A 22,142-nucleotide genomic window follows, 5' to 3' on the forward strand; every position below is an offset into this window, starting at 1 on the left:
TGCAAAGTTCATGCAGGTTCATGCCGTGCCAATTGCGACCTCTCGTGCCAAAACATCCTTGTGCCAACAGGACCCTGCGCCCAACTGGCTGTGTCTAACTGGGTGCACCCAAATGGACCCTGTGGCAAAATGGTTGCACCATAACAGCATGCACCTAACTTGCCCTGCCGAAATGTCCTGTCCCTTGCTACAAGCCCCTTATTTTCTTGCCAGTCTCTTGGTCTCTGGTGTGATACATCACATGACCCCAGCTAACCACATTTAAGCAGCACGGAAATGGGAAAAAATGACCAGCTGCAAGAATAATATATGCCCAGGTTCTTTCTGCCCCCATAGCCAAAAATCAAAAGCTGGCACCCATGAATATATGCACAGTACTGCCTATCTTCAAAGTGAGTTAGGGACCGGCCCCCTGTAAGTGGTCTTGTAAGTGTGTCTTACTTGTTAGGCACCATGGCCTGATGGGGCTGGTCTTTTCCTCACTTTGAAGCAAAACAGTGTTGCTCCCAGGTGCTGTAGGGATGGGAGACCTGGATCACAAATGATTTTTCACCATCTGTGACATGCTTTGAGAACTCCCAATTTTTTACTTAATCCCATGTGCGATTAAATCATTTGCGAGGATCGCAAACTTTGGTTAAGCACCGTGCTACAAGCCTTTTGTTTTATGGCCGGTCTCTTGGTGACTTTTATCATACATTGCACAACCCAAACTAACCACATCTAAGCAGCACCTAAAAGGGTAACAAATGAACAGCTGCACAAATAACACATGCCCATGTACATTTCCCCCATAGCAAATATCAAAAGCTGGCACTCATGAATATATGCACAGTAAGTGGACATATATCTTAAAGTGAACGATAAAATTTAGTTCAATAGACCTACTCCTTAGACGTAAGTGTGGAAGGCAAAATAGCATTTGACTTTTAAAAAATGTAATGAATACCAGAAAATTAATCTGAGAGAGAAAATGTTCCAATAAATATGCTGACAAAGTATAAAAGGTGCTCACCTTTTAAACTCAACAATTTCTCATGAAATATTCCCTGCAAAATGAAATCCCAACACAAAACAAGTGCCTGTGGCCTTGTGAGTAAGCGTCTACATTGGGAACATGACAACCTGAGTAAAATTCTGGTAGCCAAATCCTTGAGCAAGCTTGTCAGCCTAAAATAAAACCAAGAGTTGTGTCCTCGCTCTGAAAGAAAGTTATGCTGTCCACCCACATGTCCTTTTCTGGTGGCATGAAAAGCAATCACAATCAGGGGAAAATAACTGCACCAGTGTCCAGGATTGCAAATTCTCTTGCCACATACTCAAGACTTACTTTCCATCTCATCATTTCCCCTCCTCACCCCCATGTCTAGCTTTAAAAAATAATCTGCTTTGTAAAGCTAAATTGAAAAGTACACATACTATAGTGTCACTCAAATATGTAACTCCTTATAGAACTATGTTAAATAAAAATGTACAATTGTGTATTTATTCCCCCATATTACTGTGAGACTACAACTATCACAATGCAATTCAGGAAAAAGCAAAATATGGTCTCTGAGTGCAAAACCTTCAAGGTATACCAGTAGCACGGTTTTGAAAAAAATAATGTGGATGCCGTGTTATGAGATATTTAAAACTAAGAAAAAACACATGGCATTCGGAACTGTGGACTGTCTCCCAGACATGCAGTAACTGCGACCAACGTTGTATAGTTTGAAAGCAAGGAAGAATTCAGCACCCATAGGCCATGTTTTTCTAATTGGTCTAGTAAGGTGGGCGCATTTATTAGGCAACATGGTCTTAGGGGGCTGAACCCTTCCTCAATTTGAAACTAAGCAGTGTTCTTCCCAGTTACTGCCAGGATGGATGGAAACCCCTGTTTTTGGTAAATCCCAGAGATATCTCTATCAATTTTTGTGAAGAGGCACCCCCTTCTCTGTCAAATATTTAAAAAACTAATGCATGGAATAACCCCAAACCATGCATGGATCCTGTGTCAAGGCTTTGTGCCCAAGTCCTTTTGGACCTGGTCCAAATCCCTCCAGTGGTTTGGGTTGTGCGCTTTGTCAAAAATTGACCTTGTTTGTCTATGGGAAAATGAATGGGAAGTGGGCCGCACTATTGGAAAGCATTTTTTTACCCTTAATAACTTTTTTTTTTAACACATCTTTATGAAACTTTGCAGTCGGGGGCCCACAGGTATTTAAACACTTTCGAAATTTAGGCCAAAACCATTACTCAAATCAAAAGTTGTTAACAATAGAATTTTGAGAGGTTCCTACGGGAGCCTGACTCACCTAAACTATAGGGCGGCTATCACAGCCCAATAGTATATATATTGCTAAAAGAACCCAAACACTCTTTTATATCTGTGTATTTATATGTAATAAGTAGTCCTTAAAAGAACAGTTTGGGGATACACTGAGTATAGTATTTTAGCACATTTGGAGTACTGTTTTGAAATAATGAATTAATGCTACATTTCCTTCATTGGTTAGGTATACCCTATCATGTTTATAGTAATTGGCCATGTGTAACTGTATGTTGTTTTTGAAATCCAAAATTGTTTGTGGTCTCTCATGAATGCTGAAACTACTTTATTGACATTTCTCCATGATATTTCAACTGTACCATTAATTTTGGTGGTCCATCTACATGTCTGCCTCTTAGTCAGATCGGAAAAGATAAAGATGGTGTGAGGAAAAAGTTACATTTCTATTCCCATGAATTTTTTCATCATTAAAGTAAGGGACACGCCTCGTACATTCCTCACGTCATTGCCTCCTCAATGAACTAGTATGCTTGGCTACCATGTACTTCTTAGACTGAACAGTTTTGGAAAGACTTGTAACCAACTACTTTCCCGCAATCCAAAGCATTTAATTGTAAAGTTTCTCAAACCTAGGTCCATGTTAATATGTTGTTTGTCACAAAAAGCCAGTAACCAAAACAGCCAGCTGTTTCCGGTCAGCCACTCAGTTTTCAAACACGCCATGATATATGCAGACTTTCTCTGTTTCCAGGAAAATTATTCCTATTTTGAATGTCTATTAATTTCTATGAGTAGGGCATGTATGATGTGAGTGGTTTGGTGTTTGTAATTGGTTAATGTTACTGTTATAATTCTGTGTCAGTCTGTGATAGGTTATATGCAAAATGTGTCCGGCAATTTTGTGTTTTGGTTAGGAAATATAGTCCTCTTTTTTGGTTTTTGATTTTGGAAAGTATAAAAGCTATCATTCTATGCAGTTTTGTCCTTCTGATTGTAGAACTCTCTATGCACTATACTCTCATTGTTTGTGTCCAATCCATCCTCTACCTGTTTTTGAACCTTATCCATCCTACCTAACCCTATACTTCGATAGCCTAAATATGTGCTGTCATGTATTGTAGTGATACCTTTTAAGTACCATTGTATCACTACTGTTTCTTTTGTGATTTATTAACCATACTCACATTTTCTTTAAAAAGAATCCTTATAACTGTGGCTATAAAAAAGCAGAATGATTGGTGTATTGGGGATCGCGCTAGCAACAGCAATGACTGGGGGGTTTACCTGTGGCTATCTCACACCCACCTAGTGTGCTGCTTCATAACCCGGGGTATAGGTGGCGGCCCGTGAAGCCGTGGCTTTATTCTGGCAAATGGCACGTTGTGCTTTTTTGGACAGGTGGTAGCTGCGTCTATCTGACATTTTGAGTGGAGTAGCATCATAGATGGATTGAATGTTTTGGGGTTTTGGGAGAAACTAGGGGAATGGAGGAGGACCATGGAGAGTGTAGGGAGGCTGGTAGGCATGTTAGGGACACTTGTTTGGAGTTTGGGGAGTTGAAATACATTTGTTTAGACATAGTTCTTTCTGTGTAGCCGCAGCTAACAGCAAACAGCCATGAATGGGCTTTTCTTTAACTGTGTCTATAAAAAAGCATGTGCATGTGTGCATCAACGTGGTTATAGACGCGTCTATTAAACATTACATTTTCTGTGCAATAATCATATTGTTATGTGGATGATACAGCGCAGAATGTTACAAAGCAAGATCAGCAGCCGCATCGAATAGCCATGGGTATGAAAGATGCTGGGTGAAGGAAAAATATTTTTGTGAGTTTGATTGTTATTGGTTGTTGTTACTGTTCTAGTTCTGTATGTGATAGATTGTAATGAACACATGTCATCCATTGTATTAGTTTTATTAGAATAAAGTCCTCTTTGGTGCACTGTGTGTTCCATTGACTCTGTGCTTGTGCTCTGGTTCTTTTCTCCGTTGAGCCTGTGAACTGCCAAGAGTCTTTTCACTGTTTATGCTGCAAGGAGGCTGGCAGGAGGCAGAGCCTTAAACCTCCAGAACACGCGTAGCGCGCGGTATGTTGCTGTGTGTCCCGTGGTCAACGTGGTTTGGTCGTGGTGAGGTGCGGCTGACTTGTATCATCTCAGATCAGAAATAAGCTTTCCTCGATTTGGCCCTTATTATAAGGTAGCCTTTTCAACTTGCCTATTATAATGCATGGCTTATGCAGCAGATACCTTTGGTTTTTCACCCGAGCCTATGGAGCCACTTGATGTTGATGCTAAGGGCCCAAACCTGCCTAAATATTTTTTCTTGATTTTAGAAAGGTGAATATGGTTAAAGTGGGCTTTTATTCCTAATAGATTAAAAATGTGGTCATTTCAGAATCAGAAAATCTGTTAAAGTTGGGTTATCAATTATCTGAAGATTGGGCTGTATCGTCATAATTTCCATCTGCTGACAGAGATAGTTGGTCCAAAGATAATCCTATGGAACCCCTGATTATCAAAGTTAAATTGGATGCACTTAGTGTTAAGGGGACAAGTCATTTACGCTCAGATAAACATTCTGTGGGCTATGATTGGTCACAAACAAATTCCATCAGGGTGTTATGATGCAATATGCGTGGCTTTAACCATCTCTGTATTAATGATGTGATCTGGAAATCAGCTGTTTGATATGTCTGCAGGAAACCTTTATGTTGTATATACCTTATGTTGATGGTTTTTCAATTATTCATGAATCTGCTTGAAAAAGCACAAGAGGCAGACCTTTGGGAGATTTCTCATTGGCCATAGAAAATGTTATTGACTCACATAGTCTCACCAGTAACTCTCGTATTATTATCATGTGAGATTTCAATTCAGAGTGCTTGGATGGTATGAGGGGGAGCTTACTGGTCTGCGCTTTCGTTTCTCAAGGGCACGAGGGCTTCATTCTCGGTCCGTTTTTGGATGTTTTGGACACAGGAGACCTACACATCCTTAATGGTAGTGTCAAAAGTGACATGCCACCTAATTACACATGGACAAATGGCCTAAATATCACTACCCTAGACTATGTATTTTGCTCTAGTATTCCATTTCCTAGCTTTGACTACTTTGAAGTGGTGGCCAATGAGTGTAGCAATCACTCCCATATTTTGTTTTGGTTGAGAGGCTTTTGTGTGCCTACTGTAGGGGCACATGATTTTGTTCCAATTGAGGTTAGACCCAGAGAACAACCAATTTTATGGCGTCCCATATAATTGCTTCAACATTAAAGTGGGTCAGGCTTTGACTGATGGTGTCTTCTCCTCAATTCTACCACAGTCTTTTGGTTCTCATGTACAGTTTCTGCTTCGCAGGCTCATTTCCATAAAACATTAAGGTGGGTCCTTGAGAAGTGCGCTTCTAGCTCATAAATATAATATCATGATCAGCTCTAGGAAGAAGCAACTCTGAAGAGAGATTAGGCAAACAAGGAAGTTGGGTGAAACAGGAACTCCTATCATTAGGAGATTAAAGTTAGCCTACAGCAATTTGGTGAGGAGTTTTAGGGACATATTGTTTCAAAGAGATGCCGGGATCATGTTATCTGCTCTAGACAACAAGGACTCCTCATGTTTCTGGAAGCTAATAAGAGGGGGGAGTGCAATCTATCCTGCAGTTAGAACCCATCTGTGGCTCAATGTGGGAATCTTATTTTGGAAAATTGTGCGCTGCTCCATCCTCAGTGGTTATCTCTTTGATACAGTGTAATAATGTCCATGATGGGCTGCTATCATGGGAGCTTCTGGACATAGACATTGGGGGTATTTTGTTGGCTATAAAAAGGGCTAAGTCTACCGATGGACCAGAGCCTGATGGCCTATCCAATCTTACCTTGAAATCAGCTCTGCAGCTGTGGACGAGGGTCCTCTATGTTCATTTTCAGAAAATCCTTGATATTTATGAATTCCCCCATTCTTTGAAGGAGGCAATCATAGTTGTGATCTTCAAGAAGGAAGCCATGTCGGAACCTTCTAATTAGCACCTAATACCCCATCTTGATGCCTCGTATAAAATATTTTCACAGTTTCTATTGCGGCCCTTGAACGATGGGCCGAATTCTCTTGTAGATTCTATCCAAACCAGTCATGCCTCCTCATGGGAAATAGTGCCACTTTGAACTGCTTGCTGATCAAGCTTCTGACTAACCAGACAATTGAGAAGAAAAGTACCTTGTATCCGGATTTCTTGGATATTGCCAAAGCTTTTGATTGTGTTGATCGTTCCGGGCTGTGGGTGATGTTAAGATAATGGAAGTGTCCCAAACCCCTGGCTTAAAATTCTGGAACATTTACATACTGATATCAGACTCAGGATTAAGTTGGATCAAACTGGATCTCTCTCGGGCTGGATACGTGTTTAGCGGGGGTTACGGCAGGGATGCGTGTTGGCCCACTTTTTGTTTAATCTTCACAATCTTGGCATTGGGATAGCTTTAGCCTGTGTTGTGTCTAACCCCCCTAGACTGGATATTTGAGGATGCAATATTTGCTATATGCGGATGACCTTGTCCTTATGGACAGAACCCTAGTAGGTCTTCAAAGGTCTTTCAAATCTGTGGCTGACTTTTTTGGTGATTTGGGCTTGGACATAAATGTCCCTAAATCCAAGATACTTGTTATTAATCAACGGATGGCACCTGGATGCAGGGCCCTGCAGAAGTGGTTATAATATTTGTATGCTATGATATTTTATTTGTATCGTGCTCATACACAAGTGATTCAGAGCACGATGAGACAAGGGAGGGGAACAAGGGAGGACAAAACAACGATCTTACTAGGCCCATTAGCATAAATAGTTCTATATTGGAGGTGGTCTCAGAATTTAAGTATCTAGGTGTTGTTTTAAGAATGAAAAAAATACCTTGGTTTAGCAAATCTGGCACTTAAGCTTGAAGCTATTGCAGCTGCAACAAAATTGCACTTTTTGGACAGGAAATATGGTTGTTTCTCCCTCCTACCAGTTGTGAAAATGTACAACCAAATCCTGGTCGCAAAATAGATCTATGGTGCTTAGGTGCAAGAGGAAGCTTGGCCCAGGCTTGAGTCGCTTATATGGAAGCGAGTGCTGGCACTTCCATTAGGTACTGCTATCATATCCTGGGCATTGTTTATTTAGAAGTATTGGTGACTTGGTGTAGGATTCTTTTAGCTAGGAGTATTTTGTACCCTCCTGATTTTTCCCTTGGTGTGCACCTTAATGCTCTTTTTAGGATGGGCAATTGCTCACCTTTGAATTCTTGGATGCAAGCTGTTTTAGTTACTCTGGAAGCAAATGATATACTGTTGGAAGAGTTGGAGTTAGACCTTCCAGAGTTAAGGTGAAATTATTTGCAAAATGCCGGGATCACCAATAGGGATTATCTTGAGATTTATACAATTTTCCCTCACTTCTTTTGTGATATCAAATGATACAATCAAATTTAGAAATGCATGAGAGGATATCCATCCAAATAAGAAAGTGAGTGTTAGCTGCATGTTCAATTAAATTTGCTTCTAACTAACAATTGCCTTGATGCAAGGAATAGATTGACGAAGGAATTACATGTATGCCGCTTATGCCAGAATAGTATTGAGACTTTTAAGCATCTAATTATTGTATTTCCAACCCTGGATAAACTGCATAATGACATGTTTGAATTATCTTTTAAATCTAGAGCCTTATTGACATGTGAAATGCTTTGGTGGAAATGTATTTCTGAGCCTTCTGATCAATTGTTGATTACTACCATGAATTTTGTAAAAAAGCATACATATAGATTCTGTAAAACAATTTTTATAGCAAAAAATTCTAGGAATTGTATTTCATTTTATATGAGAATATCAGGATGAATTGTGTGAAAGTATTTTAAATGCAACATTATTTCAATATGGAATTTTAGGAATTGCATTATATATGATATTGTATATTTTTCTTTTTCTAATTCTTCTATTTTTGTATTGACTGAATGTTTTATTGATGTGTATAAAGCTAGATCACACAATGAACAAATAAATCATTATTGTCCTCTTTTTTTGGTATATATTAATTTTAAAAAGTATGAAAGCCACCATTTTCTGCAGTTTTATTCTATTGATTCCAGAACTCTCACTGTGCACAGGTAAAAATAGATGTATTTTACATGATAATATTGGCCAAAGCACGTACACACTGAACCACACCATTGCGTTTTCCAAAAACACCATCTTGGCTGCTTCACTCTCATTTCCGACTTTTCATTCTGAACGCGGTGAGAACTCAGAAAGTCACTCCTTCGGAAGCTTCCCTAAAACATGCCCCTACACAGGAATGTTGAAACCGCTGAGCACGCTGAACTCTGTAGCAGAGAGCCTTGAAGCACTGGCACGAACGTAGCTAATCTGTAAATTAGGTGCCATCCTGCCTTCCTTGTCCTGTTTTCTGCACATAATTGTGAATCTGCAATCCAGACAATTAAAGCGAAGCACAGTTCAAAGCATATTCTGTATCTGAATGTTCAAGCTACTGAGTAGAAATAAAGACTGACCTTTTAGCCTAGCAAATAACATAGATTAAGTAGTGTGAGGAATGTTACCTTCTGCTTGTGAACACGATATCCTCCTACACCCTTCTCCGCTTTTCTTCACAGAAAGTAAATAAATACTTTGTAGGGTGACATGGAGAGTTTGCACACATGTTGCCATGGTAAAAGGCCCACGTCCATAGGTCTGTAGGTCACAAGCCATTATCACATGATGAATTAGCCCAAATTCATCATGGTATTCTGAAGGTGTATAAAACACGTCTACATCCACACGTTTTTTTCACTTTTCCTATGCCTGTATGCCATGCATTGTCAAAGTCGAGTCTGCTCGAGTGTGAATAAACTGTTGTTTCTATATTTGTTCCTCGTGAATCGTGTGTCTTCATTTCTTTGCAGTAGCCTTCTATTTTTGGACACGTGGCAGGAGCATGGCTGATGTGAAAGTAAGTACATATATGAAGGTTTATTTCCATTGTTGTGTGTGTTAGTTATATTAACCAATGCTATCTGATGGTTTTAATTATCATTTTTTCATCTACTCTAATTGTGCGGCAAGTAATTTTTAATGTATTTTTTAACTTTCACTAACATGGACCTACAATATTAGATTTGTCTATCAATGGCATTTATATGTAGGCATTTAGTTTTTGTATTCATGTTAGTGAGGTTGAAGGTTTATTTGATTGAATTTGTTGTAATTGGAATGCGCTTTCAACTTATGTGGTACTCTTAGCTGTTTTGAGTTTTCTGTAAGGTAGCACAATTGAATGTGTTTTGCAAGGTCATTTTAGTCATTTCATATTTTAATTGTTTTTCCTTGTTGCTGCATCATTCTAATGGACTTGAACCCGATGGTGTACAGCTACCTCCAGTGATAGGCCAACCCACATACAGCACATGGTGGTACTGCTGGATATAGGAGCAGCACATCTTTGGACAGTTCATGAAAAACTTCCTTTGTGAACATCTCTAGAATATTGTATGATCCTTCAAATGGCGTGCTCCACTGTTGCAAGTGTTTCAAGGCTCTGGTTGATGGTGGCAGCACCTTTGTGTATGTAGGCATAATGGGAGTGGGGAAGGCACTAATTACGCCGCCGTAAATTATAGCGGCGTAATTAGCACCATGGCGGGTTAGCGCCATGGACTTTAACGCCTGCCAAAACCAGGCGTTAAAGTGGGAATCCGGCGTTAAGGGTTAACGCCGTCGTTAACCCTTAACGCCGGGGTTGTAATGACCTTGCTAGTGTTTCTACATGCTTGATTGTTGGCTATCCCATGTTCTCTAAGTTTACTTATACGACTGTATTCTCCCTTTTTCTCAAAGTTACTTAACCTACCCCATCCTCTGTCTTGTAACAACCCAGTATAACGTTATTTGTTTATTATCATCCAGTTTATATATCTCAGTTTATTTATTGTAGTGGTCATTTTCATACTGGATGTGCAAAGAGAACAACAGTGTTGTATGCTCAAATGTTGTATCTTATATAGTGCATGTGATGTACTACATACAAGATATGAGGGTCATAAAAACGTGTGTATTGAATTGTGTTTCTTAAAGTGTGTGTGTTCTTTAACTAATTATGTTTTCTTTTTTACAGATAGAAGGATATTTTTTTTAAAACATGGAATAACTACAGCTATGGTATAATCCAATCGGGATTTGAATTTGAATTTCAGAGGTGTGAGAAATCGCATCGATAACTGCAGAGGGTCGTGGCCATAGGCCTCAATGTGCAAAAAAGTACACTGTATCCGAAAGAGTCTTTTATAAGAATTATCTATCATGCATATATGTATCCAAATCTATGTGACTTACCCCCCAAAGATTCATATTGTAACCACGGCTAGAAAACTAGTCACTTAACTCTAGCCGCGGCTATGAGTGATGAGTTATTTTAGAAAATACTTTTGGATGTTATTTCATTGTATGTGTGTATTTATATGTGATGGGTGTTATTTCATTGTATTTGTATATTTATATATGATAAGTAGTGTTTAAAGTACTGTTTTAGACTACACAAAGTGCAATATTTTAGCACATTTATCACGCTCTCTTTATCATCATGTATGTTACATGTCTCCTCCAGCCATTCCATGTAGTTTTCCACTGTACTGTGATTGAAAGAAATACTGCATGTCACCTCAGGTATTAGAATTAAAAATGGAGGAAGATTACATGAGGAGAGAAGGTGGAATTTCTTGTATTTACTTTCTGATTGGTTGTTTATTGTTTGTGTGGTGGATAGCTCACAATAGGATATCAAGTACTTCAGGTGCTGTTGAACTGTTCAACCTAACAGAGAATGAACTTTTTTGAGTGATGTTTATATGTGCCATTATAACTGTAGATTATATTGCATCATTGTATTAAGATGTCTTCTATTTAGTACACTTTTATTGCTTGAATCTGAGGTGTAGTTTTAGGAGATTGTGCTAAATTTGGTGTATATTTATTGTTTCTTTGGATATTTGAAACATAGAAACCATTTCAGAAGTAGAGGAATGTCATTGTTAAGAACACTGTAGAGATTTTCAGAATGTTGAGAATGGGGTTCATGGTGATGTTGAGGACATAGGTAATGTGTTGTCGAAGCATTGGCTTACAACATTTTTTTGAGAAAATTAAATAATATTCTAAAGAAAGAGCACAGAGAAATGTTCCAAGATGTTTTGAATTGTAATAAAGGTGAAGAGTAATTCTCTGATAGAAAATATATTTGTTGGATATATATTGGTAAAATAACCCAAAGGCTCTGTTAAGAGTCACCCAGAGAAAATTTTAAGTATATTGCGAAAGGAAAATACATTTGATGGCTTTTTTTTTTTTTAAATGGATACAGTTTCAGAAGCCCCCAATGAAACGTCATGCCCTGTCAGAGGGGTTATTGTCACGGGTGCCGCTGATTCAATTGGATATTGTGTATTTTGGTGTAAGCAGCCGCAGCTATAACTATCGCCTTAGCCTCAGGTACAACAATATGAATTCTTGTGCATTTATCATGATATTTCAGGGATATTTACAATACACCATTTGACATGTGTTTTTGATTCTATGCCCTCATGTATACCTTTGTGTTGTTTGAATTTTCACACCTTGTTAATATTTTTTGAATCTAGAAAAATGATACAGTAGCGACGGCTACTGGCGGTTGACCAGACCCACAGCTATCCATGCTCCAATTAAACATCGTACTTTGAGGTGGGCTTTAGTAGCCGCCGGTATGACCACACTGGTTGTACATACCATTACAGCTGTTTGTATTTTGGTGCAGTGATCATATTATTTTATGGATGTTTTAGCACAGATTTTTGCATGTCTTACTGTTTTGATGTTCTCACCTCAAGGCATGTGTGATTTAAATTTGAAACCTTTGCAATATGTGTTTTTACTGGGCATTTGAAAAATGTACGCGTACTCGTGGCTATGGGAGGGTCCTCTCAGTGTAACCGTGTAACCAATGTAATTGTGTTTCTACATATTCTACAAAGTATTATTTAGAAGGATTGTTTTGGGGTTTATTGATTGTCATAGGTTATAATAAAAATGTGTTAGGCATTTTACTTGTTTGATTTGTACAGTCCTTATTTTGTGCTATTGATTTCTGAAAGCCATGAACGTGACATTTTAATGAACTTTTGACATTGTGATCAGAAAAATCAGATGTTCTGTGTTTGGCTATTGTGAAGATCTATTCATTCTTTGGAGCAGCTGATGGTCAGTGATTACGTGTTTATGTATATGTCATGTATAATATGAATTGTTGTTTATATAAAATACATTAAAATGTTTAGGTTTCTGATTTAGTAAAGTTTATAAGTATTGTTTGGGAAGTGGGGTTTCCATATTTTACGTCAGTGATTTCAGGAGAGTGATCAAGCAGTATTACATGTTATGTTATGGATATATGTGAGAAAAATATATTTCCAATTAAAGGTTGTTAATCACTGACATTGAAAAATGTCCAATGAACAGGGGTGCATACGAAACCAACAAAACAGCATAATGCTACCATTGACAAATATTGCAGCAGTGTATGTGCGTTGCAGTAGGATATTAAGCTGTTTCCTGTGACATTATATGGGTGATTTTCTAATGTGTTAGAGTTGCAGAAGTGTTTAAATGTGGATTTAAGTTTGAGAAGTCTTGTGAGGTAGTACATCTGATGGGTGTTAACTTGTTTATGATGTTCAGCAATGTACATTTGCATATTTGTGGAGATTTCTGGATTCTGCCAGCATAATGGGCAAGTTCATTTCATCAAGTAAGTTTGCAGTGAGCATTTCATCTCTTGAGAAGTGGTTTGGGAATTGTACTATGAAGATACCTAAGTCTTTTGGTGATTTCATAGTGGCTAAGACCTCATAGTTTGCTTTTCAGCTTTTCGGCAGTAATCCATCAAATGTGCTTGCCTCTTTTTATATAGGTAAAACCTTTCAAATCACATTGTTTATGCATTTATTTCTTTTAATATGTGCCTGATGTATCATGAATTGTTAGGTTATGAAAGAAATGGTCACTGTGGCATTTAAGATTACCTCACTTTTCATTCAGGCTTTTCATTCATAAACTGTATTGTGCCAACCACAGACATATCACAACCCAACAAACTCAGTGCCCACCAAGGGAAACTCTAATTTGCTCATTTTATTCACCCTATATGATCTGCTCAATACAATCCCACATTTCTTAAGCACTAGGAGCAGAGCTCTATATGGGGCATGTTTGTATAATGCAGCACGTCCACTATAACTGTTGCATTATATAGCTCAGCTATGCACAATTTCATCACCAACAATATATGTGCAATTGAGCCTAACATTTCGGTCACAGATTTGAAAGTATATTCCATCACTGCATTGTAAGCCGAACAGTATTGGTACTATAATGTTTAACGCCAGTGCATTCACATGAGTCTAACCTGTGTGGTAGACAAAACAAAATGCTGTTGGTCATTTTTAAATAATGAACAGCAACCGTATCTGGCTGTTTCACAATGTGCTTGGAAATGGTGTGCGTTGGAAGGGCAGGAACCTACTTAGTTTCCATGCTACGTAATCACATATGTTGTTACACAATGCACGTACATAGGAAGATGTCAAATTAATGGGGTTGCACAGTAATTTTGATAATCAAACAAGCAGCATACCTCTATCCTTGTAATAAATGGCTGCTGTGTTTGTGGTTTGAAGTTGGATGTCAAGCTCGTCCCTATGAACCCACGTGTTGTTGGAACATTATTTTTTCAAGATGCTAGGTCTGAATGATAACAGAGATAATTGTGTAAATCATAGTGACCATTTGTATCACAGCCTCAGAATTCTTGATAAGGGAAGCACATATGAAGTGAACGATATGCGCCGACTGTGGGACTTGTGTCAGATTTGTGGAAGTGTTTGAATGTAGCTTTACACATGACAAGTGTTTTCTAGGAGTGCAGCTAATCAATGCTGGATTGGTTATGATGTTGGAAAAGGTTATTTTCTTTATTTGTGGTAATTCATGGATTCTGCCATCTTACAAGGAAATTTCATTGCAACTGGTAAATTTGCAGTGAACATTTCTTCTCTTGAGAAGTGGTTTGGGAATTGTATTCTGAAGTTATGGCTGCAGTATGCCAGGTAGTACTAAAGGCTTTCATAGTTTCAGGCAAAATACACCAGGAAAACGTTTTTTGAGAAATGATTAAGCAAACAATAATTGTGATAACTATTAGTAACTGACAATAACTGAACAGTGGCTATCACAATTAATTCCTACGGTTATATATGCATTTCTTCCTAATTGCCACTGTATCAATATCTGTTTTATACTTTACATGGTATTCACCCTAGTAAACTACAACTATCAATGCTCTAATTACTACTTTGTCGATATTTCCATATTTCCATATTTTACATGTGTTCAGCTAAATATTTAACTAATTTTAATGTTCTACTCACTATTGTGTCAATATTTGCTCTGCATTCTACATAGTGCTCATCCAAATATTTTACAAATGTTATTGTCACAGTTTCATCTCAGTTGCTATATTTCCATGCTGCTTTTCCACCACACATCACCAACAGATGATATCTTGGCCCCACAGGATAGTTTTGTGTCCCCTTCCCGACACTGCTCGGAAGGCACTTACATACAGATGGGCTCAGGACTGGGTTGTATTTGGTGCCCTAGATATCACCCACTCTCCTACCCTACTTCCTTCCTTCCCAAAACTGCAGCATTCCCAACCCCATATACACAGCGCACAACTTTTCTGTCATCCAGTTCAAAACATACAGAAGCTACAGAGCCCTCCTTCCCACCCTCCCTCCCATCCTTACCAGTACATCCAGCCTCACTAACACTTTCACTACTAGTAGACATGCTATCACATGTCTAGGAGTTTCCTGTCAGCATCGCCTTAGCACAAGAATCCCCACCCATATACCCTCCACTACCAGACCCATACAGGGGACTACCAGGAAGATAAGACTCTCCACACGGACAATAGGCACCCTATTAAATGTACGCTCATTAGGTGCACATGCTATTGACACCCATGACATAATTCTGGAGCAACAGCTTGATTTTTTAGTAGTGACTGAAACCTGACTCCATCCGGCATCTGGCCCCCTCCTGACACCAGCTTTGCCTCTCGACTACACTACCCTGAGGGCTGACCGATCAGATGCCATGGGAGGAGGAGGAGATATTATTTCCAAGACCTCACTACAGTTCAAATCCTTTAAAGCAGAATCAGTAGACAACCATGAGCACCTTTTGCTCAAACTTTCTACTGACCCTAAAATAAGCATCAACTTCCTCATCGTCTACAGAGCTTCTAACTCCACCAATCATCCAGAGATAGACATCCCACTCCTCATCACCCCCTCCATAAGCCTTACACCAGATTCATCGCCCTAGGGGACATTAACTTTGGATTTAATGACCCTCGAGATCTCAAAGCTACAGCCTTGCACACAGGATTACAAGAAATGCAGTTCACGGAAATAGTCAATGCACCTACCCATGCCAAAGGCAGAATTCTAGATTGGACTCTAATCTTAAACACCAAAATATCCCTAAAAGGTATTTCTGAAATCACATGGTCAGATCATCATCTAATTTGCTTCAACATAGCTATACCTAAAGCGCAAGAAACACCCCTGCCTTCTCCCATCACTATCATGGTGAGAAACACGCGTAAGTTCACACTTGAAAACCTGACACCTGTCCTCTCCAAAATACTTGAGACACAGCCCATCATGAACACCAATCCAGATAGCATTTCTGCCATCTACCACTCTTGCCTCAAAACAGTCATTGATGCAATAGCTCCACATATATCAAAAATCCCCAGCTCAGCCAAACGAAGCAACTTCTTGTTCAACAAAGAACTCATTGCGCTGAGACAAAAAAAAAGAGCGATAGAACACCTAAAATAACACCCTCTCCCAATTCTATCAATGAGTTTCAGGCAACCACCAAAACTTACAAATCTGCTGTCATTGCCCACAAAACTAATGCACTGAACATGCGTATCAACAATGCTACCTACAATAGCAATTAACTATTTGCTATTATCAGAGAACTGGAAACACCCAATTCCCCTGCTATCCCAGTCAGCCCAAGCAAAGCATGGTGTACAACTATCCAGAATGCCTTAGCATCCAAAATCAACACCCTCCAAGAGAAAATATTATTGAAAAGAAAACTCTTGGTCAATATAACGGAGGACATCCTTAACCTTTCAGCAAAAAATAAAGACACAGCAATCAAATTCCATTTTCACTATGGACTATCATGATCAAGTTCTTAAGACCATCGCCTCCCTTAAAGCATCCAATTGTAAAGGTTACAGCTTCCCCGCCAAATAAGTCAAGCTCTGTGCCCCCACTTTATCACCTATTATTACCAATTTCATCAATGCCTCCTTCAGCACCAATTCCTTCCCTGCTAATATTAAAGTATCCTGGGTCACTCCCCTTCTTAAAAAAACAACCCTGGATCCCACTATACTGACAAATTACACACCCATAACTACAGTACCCATCCTCCTCAAAATAATTGACAAAATCGCCCCAATTAATTTGGTGGACCATGAGAGACTATGCACAGCATTATAAAACAACTACCACCTTTCAACTAAAGTGACCGTTTGGGTCAACTCATTCTTATCTGAACGCACCTCAAGAGTAGCCATTGGTGAGGAGGTGGCCGGCCCTATACCAGTACCACTAGGAGTACCTCAAAATGTGTTTCTCTATCCTACTCTATATAATGCCTACAACAAACTCCTCTTTGCAGCATTAGATTCCATGGGAGTTATTTACACAAACTTTGCGGATGATACTCAGATACTCATCCCAATCACGGGCGATCTTGAGCAAGACACTGCTAATATTAATAAAATCTAGTCCCTCATCCAAAATTTTTTGGCCACAAATAGTCTATGCCTCAATGGAGAAAAAAATGAGATCCTTATAATAGGATCTCCAGCTTGATTAAAAAGGCTGCATTCTGAATACACTTCTATCAACGGAGACAGTACTTCCATTCCAAAATCCAAACAGGTCAAAACACTAGGAGTACATTTGGACTCAAACCTCACTATGAACAAACATATTAACTCGCTTGCATCCTCTACTGCCTACATGGCCAAACGTATTGCCCTTAGTAGACAATTCCTCACCCAGCAGAACTGAATTACTCTAGCAAGGGCTGTTATGCTCTCAAAGTTGGACTATTGCATTGTACTCCTATTAGGGACCACAAAGAAGAACCTAGGTAAACTACAACTACTGCAAAACAAAGCCCTACAAGGTAATTAAGATCCAGCACTTGCACTCAGTTACTCATACCCCAATTTAAGAACTCAAGAGCGGGGGTAGCTAGCTTTCCTGTTGCAGCATCAAGAATCTGGAACTCACTCCCACAGAAAATTAGCAATGAACCCTCCCATCCACGATTGAAGAAACTGATAAAAACCTGGCTTTTCAACAAGTTTTAACATCAGCTACCACACACACATTTTCAATCGTACAGGAGCATCATTGTTATTTTTTCTCTGCAATTCTATGTATTACCCTTCAACGTTCAATATTTTTGAATAAACTGATGTTTTTCCTAAGTCTCTATATAAGACCTCTTTCATCCTAGGTAATCAGATAAGTGCCACTGTATTCTCGTAACATACGCTGTGATACACATGGGTGTGTGCGTAGTAAAAATGCAACAAATAAATAAAAAAGTGAAGAAGGTGAATTCATAGTAGCTAAGGCCTCATGAGATTGCATTTCATATTTTCTGCTTTAATCCATCAAATGTACTTGCCTCTTTTTATATAGTTATGACCTTGCAAATCAAATGGTGTATGCATAACTTTTCACTTCATATTTGCATGCTTTATCATGAATTGTTAGATTATGTAAGAAATGGTTACTGTGGCTTATAAGATGAGCTCAATTTACAATCAGGCTTATCATCCCAAAAATATACTGTGCCAACCGGAGATATTTTACAATGCAACAAACTCAGTGCCCACTCAGTGAAACTCTACTTTGCTCATCTCATTTATGCTAAATAAGCTGCTCAATGCCATCCCACATTACACAAGCACTAAGAGCAGATCTTTACATGGAGCATTTTCTTATTCTGCAGCACTTCCACTCTAATATTATTGTTGCATTATGTAGCTCAGCTGCGTACTGTTGTCACACCAGCAATATATGTGAATTGAGTTTAAAATTTCAGTCACAAATTTGATAGTAGATTTCATCATTGCATTGTACGTAGAACAGTATGGGTACTGCAATAATCACCACCAGTGCATGCACATGAGTCTGACCTGCGTGGTAGACAAAACACAAGGTTTGTAGTAATGTATTAATCATAAACAGCAACCATATCTGCCACTTTCATAATTTTCTTGGAAACAGTGTGCTTTGGGAGGGTAGGAACCTACTCGGGTTTCATGCTACGTGATCACATATGTTGTTACATAATACACAGATATACAAAGATGTAAGAGGCAGGAGAGTGTGGGTCCAAGGACCTGTAGTATCTCTTGGCATGAATTTGCTGAGCGCCTTGCTCGAGGTAGCGTAGGTGCGGTGCAGTACATGCAGTGGTGCTGAAAATAGCACAACCTGAAGTGTTGACCTGTAATTTCGTAAGATGAAACTGCTGGTGACCGATCTGGCTTAAACCACCGCATGCACTGCACCCTGTGGTGCACCTACGCTACCTCAAGGAAGGCGCTCTCCCACCTGTGGCCATAATGCCTGCCCACAAGCATCCACTGAACACTGAACACCTAGACATCACAGTGTTCCATGTCCTGACGAAGGCCCCCACAAGAACAGGGCTAGATTATAGCCCCTACAAAAGGACAAAACACTATGGTGTAGACATTAATTCTTGAATCACAGTGCTACAAATGGTTTCATTGTATAATTGTTGTTCATTATGTGTACCCATTGTAATTGTTTATGTAATATGACTCCTGTCGTGTGTGATACCGACTGCAGGATATGTACCTTGTTGACTTCATGTACCTATGTGGAAGGCATCTAACTTGCGTTTGGCTGCTTTTCAATTTATATTGCTCTATTTGTACAAATTGGTGTTCTGCATTATACAAAAACCAATGAGCATGTATATACACTACAAATCATAGAAGAATAAGTATTACTACAATTAAAGTGTGGTACTTATATATTCTGTGACCTGATAATGAGCGATAAGGGGGCATGCATGTTCTACTGACCCGTTCACCTGTATCTGATGATTGAATAAACTTAAGAAATTACTTACTACACCATTGCATAGCAATATAGAAACAGTACATGCCTTCTCTCTTCCTCTCCCCTGTTGATTTCCTGTCTGATACTGTACTGGTCACCTGGCTACCCTCTGATTTTGGGCCCAAGACCCTGCCCGCCCAGTTGCACACCCGCACAACCTCCTGGCAACCCGTGCTCTTGGTTCTGTAACTCTACAGACCCCTAACTGCACTTTTGAACACATGCTGTCTGGACTTATACTTGGATATGCCACCTGCAGGCCACACTTCTTGTTATTGTTTGATCCCATGTACAACACTGCCTCTTCTCCTTGCCCTGGCACTTTTCCCCTCCCGTCTCCCCTATACTTGCCTGATCTCAATGTCACTTGGCCTAGTAAGATCGTTGTCTCTGTCCTAACTCTGATCCTCCTTGAAACACTTGGGTATTGGCACGTTATAAATGCCATATCATATCTTATGATGGAATCACACTTCTCACATTGAAAGATTTTTTAATGAGGAGAGTTGCATTCAAGGAAGGAATGTGCTTCTTGCTATTGATGAGAGTGGGCGTACCTTTGAAGTCCAAAACGGTGTGTTTTCTAAAAAAGAAGGAATGCTAAGGTCTGATAGTACAGAAATGTAAAGTTTAGGTCAGTCTAAAATAAAACCTAAAAATCAAATAGAGGCATGGACCTGCAGTTTTGTTTGCAATATTGATAGGTTTTCTTGAGTCTGAAAGAGATTTTTGCAAGTTTCGCACAAAAATAATAATGTTCAAAGACAGATCAAGATGCTAGAGAGAATAGATGACTAAGAAGTTCATGAACAAAGAGGACTTCTGGGTCACTTTCTAGCTTGTCTTGATAAAACTAGATGTAACAGTCAGTATCATCATATATAAATACTGGCTCCAGATCTTACTAAAATTAGATGCCTTCTAGTTAAATTATATGAGTGCAAAACATCAAGTATGTCTCCTGCACTTTTAAATCAAACACTTTTGACTGGAACTGTAGAAAGTTTAGTTTCTACACTGCAAATGATAATTATAATGCATTTAAAAGATTATGTGTACGCAGATGAAACGGAAATGATGATCTTATGCTTTCAAAAGATCTGATTTTTCAACAGTATAAAAAAGGTATTACAATGTTTGAGTTCTCTTCTACTGAATGACTTGACTTTGTTTGCATATCTTGTCGATGCACTTTTTAGTCTCAAGTGCAAATAGTGTACATTGAGAAGAAAATTGAACAGATTGTATAAGATACTTGGAAATAACTTTATCTGTATTTTCTTTGTAGAAGAACGATTTGACACAAGTGATGCACTTCATGTTTGTAGACACTGTGTTGAGTTTTATAATCAATCACATATTCCTGCATGTCTTAAATGATATTCGAAAATTGAACATGTTTGAAGTGATTGCATTGTAAACTGTTCATCCTTTTCAAGTTATTGTTAGAATGCAAAACAATCAATTATTGCAGGGTGTGAGAGGCAAAGTTGTGCATGTACATCTTAATTTGGAAGAACATGTCAACACGCTAGAAGTGAAACATGACATTGCAGATTATTTGTTTGGTTTAGTAATTGGTGGTGCCACAAGAGATAAGAACATTTGGCAACAGTTTATAGATATTGTAAAGGTGAAAAACGTATTGGCTTTTCTATTGGAGCACCATCATTTATACAAAGGCAGTGTGACTGAACCATACTAATTTATGCTTAATGTTGAGTCAACAAAGAAAAGCAGTGAAGGTTAGTTCCAACGTCTATCTGTTGCAAAAAAGACTAGTTTGTATGAACACTCCACTATTCATCCTCTACCCTCACGTGAAGTCACCAGAGAGAGTTTAGAATTGTATTAAATGAAAGAAAAGAAAGGTGCACCAATCAGTGCCTGGGAATAGAAGTTAGAAACTCATTGTTTCCCTATCATTTTTTCTATTGGTCCAGGAGGCAGATTGGATGATCTGAAATTTCCAATTTCTTCTTCAGAATATCATTGTCCAATAATGCATTCTGAAGATTCCCGATTCCGCGCCAATGTTGAATATATTTTTCACTTATTGTACGAAAGTGAATTTTCAACCTTATGTTATGCTGTTGCTCATACACCTCAGACTGGAACTAGATTGCGGAGAAGTGGGAGGACAAGTGGTCCTTTGTGGTGCATTTGTGGTGCATTCTAAGTATTTTTGCAGTTACCATCATTTGGAGGCGGAGCTTTGCACCCGTGAGCAGCAGCAGACTCTACAAAACACCATTTCCAGCGCGGAGAGCGCGCGGAGAAGTAGGAGGACAAGTGGTCCTTTGTGGTGCATTCGTGGTGCATTCTAAGTATTTTTGCAGTTACCATCATTTGGAGGCGGAACTTTGCACCCGTGAGCAGCAGCAGACTCTACAAAACACCATTTCCAGCGCGGAGCACACGCGGAGAAGTGGGAGGACAAGTGGTCCTTTGTGGTGCATTCGTGGTGCATTCTAAGTATTTTTGCAGTTACCATCATTTGGAGGCGGAGCTTTGCACCCGTGAGCAGCAGCAG

The 22,142-nt window shown here is 39.0% G+C and overlaps 1 long non-coding RNA gene across 1 annotated transcript in view; it reads left to right on the forward strand.

The window, feature by feature from the left end:
- Positions 1 to 11,152, forward strand: part of LOC138538430 (uncharacterized) — a 315,299-nt gene extending 304,147 nt beyond the window's left edge. Inside the window, exons 3-4 of the long non-coding RNA XR_011286535.1 lie at positions 9,215 to 9,261; positions 9,681 to 11,152. This is a non-coding gene — a long non-coding RNA (uncharacterized lncRNA). The remainder of the gene's footprint in view (positions 1 to 9,214; positions 9,262 to 9,680) is intronic.
- The last annotated feature ends 10,990 nt before the right edge of the window (positions 11,153 to 22,142 follow it).

Source organism: Ambystoma mexicanum, chromosome 1q, assembly GCF_040938575.1.
Source record: "Ambystoma mexicanum isolate Mex_15411 chromosome 1q, UKY_AmexF1_1, whole genome shotgun sequence".
NCBI classification, from domain to species: domain Eukaryota; kingdom Metazoa; phylum Chordata; class Amphibia; order Caudata; family Ambystomatidae; genus Ambystoma; species Ambystoma mexicanum.